We start from the raw sequence: 11058 nt of genomic DNA, 5'->3' as shown, positions 1-11058 counted from the left end.
TAACCCTCCTGTTGTCTTTGAGTTAAGGAAGGAAGGGAGGAAGAAGGAAGGAAGAAGGAAGGAAGGGAAGGAGGGAGGGAAGGAGGAAGGAAGGGAAGGAGGGAGGGAGGAGGAAAGGAAAGGAAGGAAAGGAGGAAGGAAGGGAAGGAGGGAGGGAGGAGGGAAGGAAGGGAGGAAGGTAGGGGGGAGGAAAGAAGGAAGGGAGGAAGGAAAGGAAGGAGGGAGGGAGGAAAGAAGGAACGAAGGAAGGAAGGAAGGAAGGAAAGAAGGAGGAAGGAAAGAAGGAGGGAAAAAAGAAAGGGGGATGGAGGAAGGACAGAAGGAAGGAAAAAAGAAAGAGGGAAGGAGGAAGGAATGGAGGAAAGAGAGAGGAAGGAAAGAAAGAGAGAAGGAGGGAGGGAGGAAGGACAGACAGAAAGAAGGAAGGGAGGTAAAAAGGAACAGTCAAAACAGACGGGGTCAATTTGACCCGGGAGGACGACAGGAAGGTTAAACCGATTACAACATGTCACAAACTCCACAACGATCTTTTATATCCTCCTCCACAGAGCCTATCATGTTTCTACAGTAGCCCAGAATGGACAATCCAAGCACTGGCTATAGAGGGGAAATGTATTTATTTATTTATTTTTTTACAATGTTTCGCGGCCATCGTACGTTCTCCTTCACACTCAGAAGAGGAGGATGAAAGGGAGGAGTTTTCATTTGGTTGCAGTCTGCATCGTAAGTACAAACCTGATGAACGTTAGCATCACATCTTTAAAGTAACTTCTCATCAACTACTTTATTATTAATGGCTTTAATGATTTATAGTCTTAGTTTTATCAATTTTATTTGTCTATTCCTTTTTCTTAGTCCAGCTTTTATTAAACTTCATCCGTTATTTTACGTTTCTTTTGTCTTTTTAATCTATTTTTAACATTTTTTTACTCTAACTATTAATAAACCTTTTGTCTTATTCTGTCTCTGAGTGTCTCTCAGTGTCTCTGGTTGTCTCTGGTTGTCTCTGTGTGTCTCTGAATGAGAGACAGACACCCGGACAGTGAGCCGAGCCCCCGGCAGCTCCTCGTCCACAACAAAAACACATATTAGCATTAGAGAGCAAACTAACATATTAGTGTGCAGTTGATCTGACGGGACGGGCGGCTGGGAGACATCCGTCTTCCTGCGGGGGACAAACACAATTACAGCGAAGCAATAACAGAGAGCAGAGGAGGAGAGAAAAAAAAGAAAAACTCCTGACCTCTGCATCTCGCCTCCATCTAAATGTTTGATGTCTCATTGAATTAGTATCACAGTGTGAAAGACAAAGCTAATGGAAATGAGCCGGAGACAGCGATACTGCTGATTGGGTCTCGTATAATTAGAATAATATCACGTCCGGCGTTAATAACAAGGAAAGGAAATAAATAACAGCATTGGTTAATAGCCCGCTGCGTTTTAAATATGCCGAGGCCAGCGCTTCTTTCTGTTTACTCATGGGCTGCTGATCGTCTGAATATTGATGTGGCGGAGCGACCGGCGGTGAAGGATCCTCCGCCCGGCCGCGACGCTGCTTCATCCTGATTATTCATCTTGATAAATACATAAGGACGGACTAAATTATGGCTGCTTTTCAAAGCCGGCGCTGGTTCGTACTGAGTGTGAATGAGCCGAGCTGATGAATGAGGAGCGAGTCTCACACTTTATGAGACTCTCTTGAGTTTATTTTCTGTGTCCACAAATATTAATTTGCTCCTGACAGGAAGTGAAATGATGTTTTGTTATTTTGTCGACTGTTTTATGTTGGGTTTTTTTTTATCACAGAGGGAAATTATTATTATGGTTGTTATTTGTAGGAAATTATCAGGAAATGACAGGAAGTAGAAAATAAAAGTTTTAATGTAGAAGTTTCTGATTGTTTCTAAATATCAACATTTATCACTTCAGAGGAAAAATAAATGTTTGAATACAGACTGTAGTTTAAATTAAAGACTTTCTGTGAGTCACTAATCAAATCACAGTTAAGCTGCTTTAAATCAGGCGGGGAGCTCCGGTCCTCTGAAATGATGCCAACGCGGAAGTAACTTAAAACTGCATTCTATCAAAAAGCCACCAGGGGGCGAACGTTTTGGTGTCAAAAGGACTTCCGTCTCTATACAAGTCAATGGAGAATTCACCAACTTCTCACTTGATTTCTAACCTCAGTAAACGTTTTCAAAATGTGTTTATGGTCTCAATCGCTAGTTTAAAGCCTTCTTCAATGCAGTATGATGTTCATTTGGGACATTTTGGCCTCCCTGATTTTATATGTGATGATAATGGTTGATTGGTTCACAGGTTCAGGAGGGCGCCTCATGCTCCTCCTGATGCCCATATAAGTAGAATCCCTGTTTTTATTTTACCCAGCATGCACCTGAAATGTTCAAGATGGCGCTGCTCAGATCCGATACTATTGGCCTCCGAGCAGCAGTCCACAAACCAATGGGTGACATCACGGATTTTATATACAGTCTATGCTTTAAATCCACATTTATCAGACTGGTGGGTCAAAGGTCAAAGGTCACTGTGATCTCAGAACATGTTTTCATTCACTAATTATGACAAAGTTTGACATAAACGTCTAACAGGATGAAATAATGAAGTGATGACATATTAAATCCAAACAGGTCAAAGGTCAAGTTGACTGTGACATCATGATGTTAAACACTGTTCTGGCTGTTATTGAACATAAAGGAGCAGAAGGAGACTGAAGAGATCAAACTGAGCCTTTAAACTGAGCTGATAGTTCAGATCTTCTCTGCTGCAGGAATGAGATCTTATATGTGTCTGATTTGTCTCCACAGTGTGACGTCGGGTTGAGTCTGATTGAACTTCATACTAATGGGCTTTTTCCATTATACAGTTTTATGACGACTCGACTCTACTCGGTTTTTTTTGCTCTGCCGAGGTTCCAAGCGAGCCGAGCCGATACTAAATGTGACGTCAACAGACTGCCGGCCTCTGATTGGTCAGAGAGACGCTGGAAGAGTCATGACCCGTCCCACACAAGAATCAAACCCGGCATTTTTAAATACCGGGAACAATAGTTACAGCCATATGGCTCAATTTTCTTGTTTTGTGTGAGACAGAAAGCCTCATACAGCAGCAAGTACACCATCGCCTCCATGTCCTCCATTGGTTATGTGTTTGTGTCGCGTATAAAAAGAAGTCACAGCAGTTTAATGCAGCCGTTGCTATGACAACCCCGCTCACGTTGAGGAGGAACTATAGTAATGGAAAACCACCTGGTACCAAAACCCAGTAGAGTCGAGTCAAGTCGAGTCGAGTAAAGCTGAGTAGTGCTGAGTAATGCTAGAACTGTGTAATGGAAAAGCTGTGTGTTTCCGTATGTTTCTCGACACCTGCAGCTTAACAAACTGCTGCCATTGAAATGAATGAGAGGATGCCGACATGTTTCAGCAGGTTACTGTAATGATGTGTTTCTATTTTCTTTAACATCAGATATAATTATAGACGACTACATCCAGAGAATCTAACATACATGGAAACAGTGACACTAACAGAGGAATGATAAATGGACTGTACTTATAAAGTGCTTTTCTAGTTTTTTTGACACTCAAAGCTCTTTTACTCTACATGTCTCATTCACCCATTCACACACATTCATACTGATGGGATCGGGAGTAATTTGGGGTTAAGTGTCTTGCCCAATGACACGTCGACATGTGGACGGGAGGAGTTGGGAATCAGACCGACGATCTTCTGATTGATGGACGACCTGCTCGACTTCCTGATCCACAGCCGTCCTTAAAGCAGACAGACTGTAGTCATGTTTATATATATATATACAAACGAAGACCACTTACACACATGGAAAAGTGGTCTCAGACTTTTGGACCCCACTGTTTATAGATATTTATTATTTGTTAAGTTTTTAATGAGATGTCAGCTGTTCCTCAGTGTTTAATTTTTGATGCTCATCTTTCCCTCATGTTAGACAACAACCTGTCTTGGTGGATCTTCCTGTTAACTGTAACTTCATTCAGCTTCTGATAAACAAACTAAAACATTTAAAGTTTTTATCGTGTTGATTTGAAACTGATCAAACAGGCAGGCCGGCGTGCAGAGCTCGATGTCATCCTGAAACTAAACTCTTCTTCTTCTTCTGCACACACCATCCTTCACCTTCAGTCAGAGTCAGGAGTGTGTGTTGATGTGAGAAGCACAGAGCGTATAAAACCCAGCGAGGGGAAACCTCATTAATGTCACATCCTGCAGCGATTCGCCCGCCAACAACAACACGACCTGCTGACTTCACCTGAAGGAGAGAAAACAGGCAGCTGAAGCACTCTGGGTAAAAACACAGAGAGGGGACGTGAACATCCATCGCACTTCAAATATTATCTCATGGCGTCAGGACTGATGGAGCGCCGGGCCGCCGTGCACGGCCCGCCAAACCTCCCGTCATCCATCTGCTGAGTGTACCAGGTCTGAGACTCCATTACTCTAAATCTACCTCCTGCTCTGCTGATCTAATGCACATTTGAACCAATCAACAGCGTGCATTCTGATCACAGTGTAATGGATTATGAAGAGCGAAGGTTGGCGTGCAAACGACAGACTGAGAAACAACCGCCGCCGGCAGCAGAGAGCGTCCAGAACGAGGCGAGATAATAACCGCGCTCTGATTCTGGTCTGCAGGATTAATCCAGACCTCGGCGGCGATGAGACGGCCGCTCGATGACTTCCTGTTAATAATATTCGTGAACGTTGAGGAAGCAGCAGATCTTGAATTGTTCCGCTCGGTGTCGGCGGCGCCTGCATTAACCCCTCCCTGCTCAGAGCGCCGTTAGAGACGACCTGGTGGGATTAAAGAAACGCTCATCACAGGAAACACACACTCAGCCTCGGCTCTGTGTGTGTGTGTGTGTGTGTGAGAACAGATCTCCTGTCTGAAAAGTCTCATTTGATGCAGGAAGGTTATCAGACGCCATGTTTCATGACTCTACACTGTAAGAAATGAAATGTTAAATCATATTAAACGTAAGAAATCCTGATAAAAAGGTTGAAATTACGTCTACTCATTATTAGACTTTGAAGGGTTTGTGAGTTTGGCCAAAATACAAAAGAAGAAACTAACAAATGGCTCAACCCTGGGAGCAGAAACATGGAGACACTGGACCCGAGTACTAGTTTACCAATTCAGATTTTTATTCAAAAATAATAGAAAAACTAAACTATGAGAGTCAGGAGGCCAACCATACAACCAAAGATGAGGAAGTCCAGACCAGCAGCTGTAGGACTCAGACCTTTACCCTAAACTATAAGATCATGCATTACCTAGTGTAAAGGAAGTGGACCACCAAGCCTCCGTCCTCAAAAAGAACAAAATGGAACAAAAGAAGGTCTCAGGTAGTCAGTGTCAGGAGGAAGAGAGGAACTATTCTGCCCTATGAAGAGTCAGCAGGTCCACCAACTAATCAGCTCATCAGGAACAGCTAGAAGTGAAAAGGAGAAAAGAAAGGGAGGAGTAGTGTGTAACAGTGTGAATAAGGAAAAATGAGGAAGAATCGATGAGCTGGAGTGTTTCCATAACCCAACAAACGGAGAGTAACACCCAGGTCGTCATATCATCAAGTCTCACTCATTTATAGAAGTTTTTGTGGCTTCAAACCAAAAAACTAGAAACACATCAGAGACATTAAAGATATTAAAGTTGTGTCTTAAACGTTACCTGATCGTTACTGATACATGTGATGCATGATCAAAGTGTCGAAATGTGAAGCTTTTCTGTTGGTTTCACTTCTTCACAATAAAAGACAGAAACAGAACAGTTTAACTTCAAAAATCAAAGAATGAAATGAAAAGATTTGGATTATTTTTGTAACCAAATGCCGTCGTGTTGCTCTTAATTATGAACCTATAAGATATTTTAACACTTTGATGATAAACCTTCATCTGGTACGAAGGTCCAAAAGTTTTCTGCTAATATTTATGTACATTTATACATTTACACATCCAACATTAACATTAACAGATAATATCACAGCTAATATCAGTCGGATGACAAAACCTTCAACATGAACACAGAAGTTTTATTGTGAAAAAAGCCTTTTTTAACCTTTGTGTCGTCCTCCCGGGTCAAACTGACCCCGTCTGTTTTGACTGTTCCTTTTTTCCTCCCTTCCTTCCTTCCGTCTGTCCTTCTTCCCTCCCTCCTTCTCTCTTTCTGTCCTTCCTTCTGTCCTTCCTTCCTCCAACCCTCCTTCTTTCCTTCCTTCCTTTCCTTCCTCTCTTCCTCCCTTCCTCCCTCTTTTCCTTCCTTCCTCCCTCCCTCCCTTCCTTCTTCCTCCCTTCCTTCCTTGACTCGAGGACAACAGGATGGTTAATGGACGTCTGCACATATTTGTGCTACACTGAGTCACATATCTTCTTCATTTTGTCTCATTAATAAGAAATCATCTTCCTCAGAGCATGAGCTGCACCTCAGGTCACCAAACTCCCAAAATACCAGAAAATACCCAAATATGTCTGCTATCTTCAGCTCTGCTTAAAGGCCAAAGTCTCAGTGAATCATGTGACAACAGGAATTAATGAAGCTCGTTAACTCTGCTGCTAAAATAAAAGCTCAGATATAAAAATATAAAAGTGGAGCAGGATGTTTTCAGCTGCTTGTGTTCAGAGAAAGAACAGGCGGTGTTTTCATTTCCAAGAACTACAAGAGAATCAGAGATTAAAGAGATAAAACTTTAGGCTTTTATGTGTTAAACACTTTGCTAATTAGCAGCTCAGCGGTGGAGGAGGAGGAGGAGGAGGAGGAGGATGGAAGAATACATTTTGTTAAATGTAGTCAGAATAAAAAGCAGGAGTGAATGAACGACCCCCCGGGGAGCGACCGGCGCTTCATTACATGTCGATGGAAATGATGCAAGCAGCTGCTCAGACTGCACATTACAGAGCCGCACTGTAAAAAACAACTCATCACTTAAGAGTTAAATCAGGTTCAGTCATCAGCGCTGCCATAAAGAGTCTCTACTGTGATATAAACATGTTAACACCACTGATACAGAGAGAGATGCATTATGGGTTGTTTTTAGCCTTTATGTTGCTACGCTAGTGAGTTTCCTCAAATGATTTGTAGAGGAAATAAACGTCTTAAATCAACTGCTGTCCTTCATAATTACCTCAAACCATCTTCATCTTCTCCTCCTTCATTAAACAATCCATAATGTGTGAATCTGTAAATATTGAACAACCAGAAATACAAAAAAATAATGAAGAATAGAAACAATTCTCGTATATAAATATAAATGAAATGAAGAATGAAATGATCATGAATTATCACACGAATAAAACAACATACTTATAGTGTTTTAATTTGGTAGTGTGACTAATTGTATGTTTTGCATCATTAGGGTCTCGTAGGTGCTCCTACTCCTCATCATCTCCTCCTGCTCCTCCTCCCTCAGACTCTCAGTGGAGAGGTTAGGGTTACCAACCTGCTCCTCCTCATCTCCTCCTCCTCATCTCCTCTTGCTGACTGTGAGATCTCAGCAGATAGAAGCTGTTAGTTCATCAACTAGAACAAGAGGTGTTTTATATCATTGACATGACGTAAAACTAAGCGACAAGAAACTGGTCTTTATTTTTTTTACTTTTGGTGTATAGATGGATAGATAGATGGATGGATGGATGGATGGATGAATAGATAGATAGATAGATAGATAGATAGATAGATAGATCCACCGCTGGTGACACACCTTCATATTGCAGCTTTTAAACATGTTTTCTCCCTCTCTGCTTTTAGTGCTTTCTTGATGCTGTTTTGCATGACACACCACCTCCCAGTCTCATCACTTCATCAGCTGATCAGTCTCAGTCACCATCACCAGTGTCTGGACTCCATGTCGGGGGGGGGGGGGCTTTATTCTGCCTGTGTGCAGCTGTGATGCTTCAGTGTAGAAAAATAGTGTTAGACATTAGGTTTAAATAAAGAAACACACCAGAAGATTTTAATGTGGAAACAAATGGAGGAAACATCAGGAGGAGCATCGCCTCTCCTCCAGGATGCACAGACATGCAGACATTTAATGACGTCACTAGAAAGGTTTCTGTGTTTTTATGCTCGTTGTTAACTTTCTATTATTGGTGCAAACAGCCACAGTTGGGACGATAAATAGAGAAATATTTTGGCTGCATACATGAGTCCACAACCCCCAGCAGACTGGACCAAGACTGGCTCTAAACTCCAAACTGAGACTTTAGGTGAGCTCAGAGAAACTTTCACAATCACATTTTTGAGTGTAAGGCGACTTTAAATTAAACTGAAACTAATAAACTGAGTTAATCATAAAGGAATGAGTTGATTTGACTGTAACAGAACAATGATATATATATTTTTACAGTGCTCTTCTGCTCTCCACATAGACGCAGTGTCGGAGAGTCGGAGTCGAGGCCTCCTGATGACTCGGCTCCGAATAGCAGCAGCAGAAGTAGAAGAAGAAGAAGTAGAAGTAGAAGAAGGAGCACATGTTTAATTCATGAGGCGTTCACGTCCCTCAAGTTAATTCCTCCGCGGGCCGTGTTTATTTCTGCTTTGTACTTTTGTTTAAAGCCAGTTGTTGACAACTCTTGAACATGTCAAACTATCACCGCTAATAATTGCTTAAGGAGCTGGAACTTTCTGCAAATGTTGGTTCCAGCACAAAACACTCCTCCTCCTCCTCCTCCTCTTCCTCTTCCTCGCTCGCTCTCGCTGCTCCTGAAAGTCTCTCAGATGAATTTTTGATTTTTTTTCCTCTTCATCGCCCGACTCTCAGCAAAAAGATTCCCTCTGTAATTCAAAGCGATGGCTGCGAGAGAGAGAATAAAAAAGAATAATGTAGCGCCGCCGCAGCTTCTTCTTCTTCTTCTTCCGAGATTCATGTTCGGTGGGAAAAAAACTGTCAAGTGCTGCTCTTTTTCTTTCTTTTTTGATTAGTTCAGTTTCTTTTTCTCGGTCTCGGGCTTTTTGTTCTTGACCCAGGAATCCTAAAGAGGCTCCTTCTTCTTCTGTGGTGGAGTTGGGAATAATAATGTTATGCTGAGGAAGATGAATCGGTACAAGCGGCGGCCCCGCGGCGGTATACACCTCTCTCTTTGGGTCAATGCCGTTTCTCTTCAGATCGCGACGCCGCCACTCAACTGGAGCTGCCAGTTGATTAATCCCAATTAGACGGGCTGTCACTTTCCTGAAGAGAGGGGAGGGTTTCCTCTCAGAGGCAGAGCGGAGCAGGAAAGAGGATCCTTCCACTCGTCTGTCTCTCTGCACAGTAATGAGTCTCCTCTAAGGCCTCGGCTCCTCTTTTAGTCTGTCGCTCCTCGGCTGTGGAGGAGACAGGAAACATCCACATCACAGTGTCTTCATCTCGGTGCGTTTACTCAGCGTCAGTGCAGAACCTTTTTAATACGTCCACACTATGAAAAATAATAAAAATACAACGAGACGACAGGACGAGATGATCGGTACGACGATGCTCTGTAACTTAGAGCAGGGTCAATGTAAACTGGCTCTTTAAAAAACTCTTGAAAACAGATTTCTACAAAGTCAATTACTTAAAAATATATCATGTAAAATAAGCGTCTGAAGGGGAATAAATCTTTAAGTTTTTTTGTTTTTTTAACCCTTAAACAGGCATCGTGCACCAGGAGATACAGACTGTTTAACACCCTGGATTAGTTAAGGTGGCTGTTCAATTGAATGTGCCTTGAATTGGTGGCTAATTGAAGCTTGTGGTAGGTTTATACTTTGATAGAAATGATTAAAAAAACAGTTAAGAAACTAGTATTTGTGATATAAATGACATGAGAAAGCAATGATGTATCACTTCTCTTTATCAAAAAAAGCATTCAATAGGGGCAACGTGTCCTGGTGGAGATAAAACTCATAACATCCAAAATATATATTCAAAATATTCGTGGAAATGCAGATGAGATAACTAGTAACGTCAAATTATGTCATTTTCCACTGCTGCCTGTTTAAAGGTTAAGGATGTTTTTGGGAGTATTTTTGCCTTATTAGTAAGCTAGTGGCAGAGAAAGAAGGAGAGAGAGAAATGGGTTCAACATGCAACAACATATAGGTCTCCTGCTGGATTTGAATCAGGGATGTTGAGTATATGGCATGCGCTGTAACTCCGAACACATTATTCCTAATGCTACGTTCAAGCTGCATGATCCAGACTGTGACTAAATTTACACAAATCTGATAACAATCTGTTGTGTTTTTCCAACAGGGACGGAGGTAATCCACCTGAATCTGTTTGATAACTGCCCAAAAAAGGCCAGAAGAAGAATAGTTGTGATCAATAGTCCAAAGCATCATCACAGAATGAAACACATGAAACATCTTCTTATTTCACTTGCAGCATCCAACAGAAAAACAGCTTTAAAAGGCCCATTTATGCTCAATGTACGTATGAAAATGTATCCGTCCTTTTCAAACGATGTTACCGTCAATTTCTTGTGAAAGTTAACAGGCCTATTTTGAAATGAGACTGTAAATGTCTTTATTTATCAAATAACAAAACAATCTGTATTTGGTTCAAGACTGAATTCATGCAATAGAGGTTAGGTTACGTTTTAGGAAGGCTAATGAGGTTAAATCAAGGTTTTTCTTAGATTATGGTCAAAGTCTAGATTTGTGGATTCAACTGACTCATGAAGCAATAGACTACTGGTTCCACTGGGGATTGAACCCAGGACCTTCTGCGTGTAAAGCAGACGTGATGACCACTACACTATGGAACCGCTGTCCTTTAATTGTTTCTACTAAAGTTACAGATTCTTAAGTAATTTAACCCTAAAGGCCCATTTATGCTCAACATACGTATGAAAATGTTTAAGTCCTTTTCAAACGATGTTACCGTCACTGCTCACATACTTCCATGCGTCCTTTACGTTGGCATGGATGTTAACCAATACATCCACCAGGGGGCAGCACAGAGTCAAACGTTTATGATAACAACAAACTCAAAAACAAACATGGCGACTGTGGAGGAGATATTGATAATGTTCCTCTTGCATAAAAGACAAAAA

General features: G+C 41.7%; 1 non-coding gene across 1 annotated transcript; it reads right to left on the bottom strand.

Moving 5' to 3' along the window:
- Window positions 1-10697: 10697 nt before the first annotated feature.
- Window positions 10698-10770, bottom strand: trnav-uac (transfer RNA valine (anticodon UAC)). Its single transcript has one exon. It is a non-coding gene; the product is annotated as a tRNA-Val (tRNA).
- Between the last annotated feature and the right edge of the window lie 288 nt (window positions 10771-11058).

The sequence above is a fragment of the Scomber scombrus genome, chromosome 1, assembly GCF_963691925.1.
Source record: "Scomber scombrus chromosome 1, fScoSco1.1, whole genome shotgun sequence".
Classification (NCBI taxonomy): domain Eukaryota; kingdom Metazoa; phylum Chordata; class Actinopteri; order Scombriformes; family Scombridae; genus Scomber; species Scomber scombrus.
This window is presented reverse-complemented; position numbering and strand designations above follow the sequence as displayed.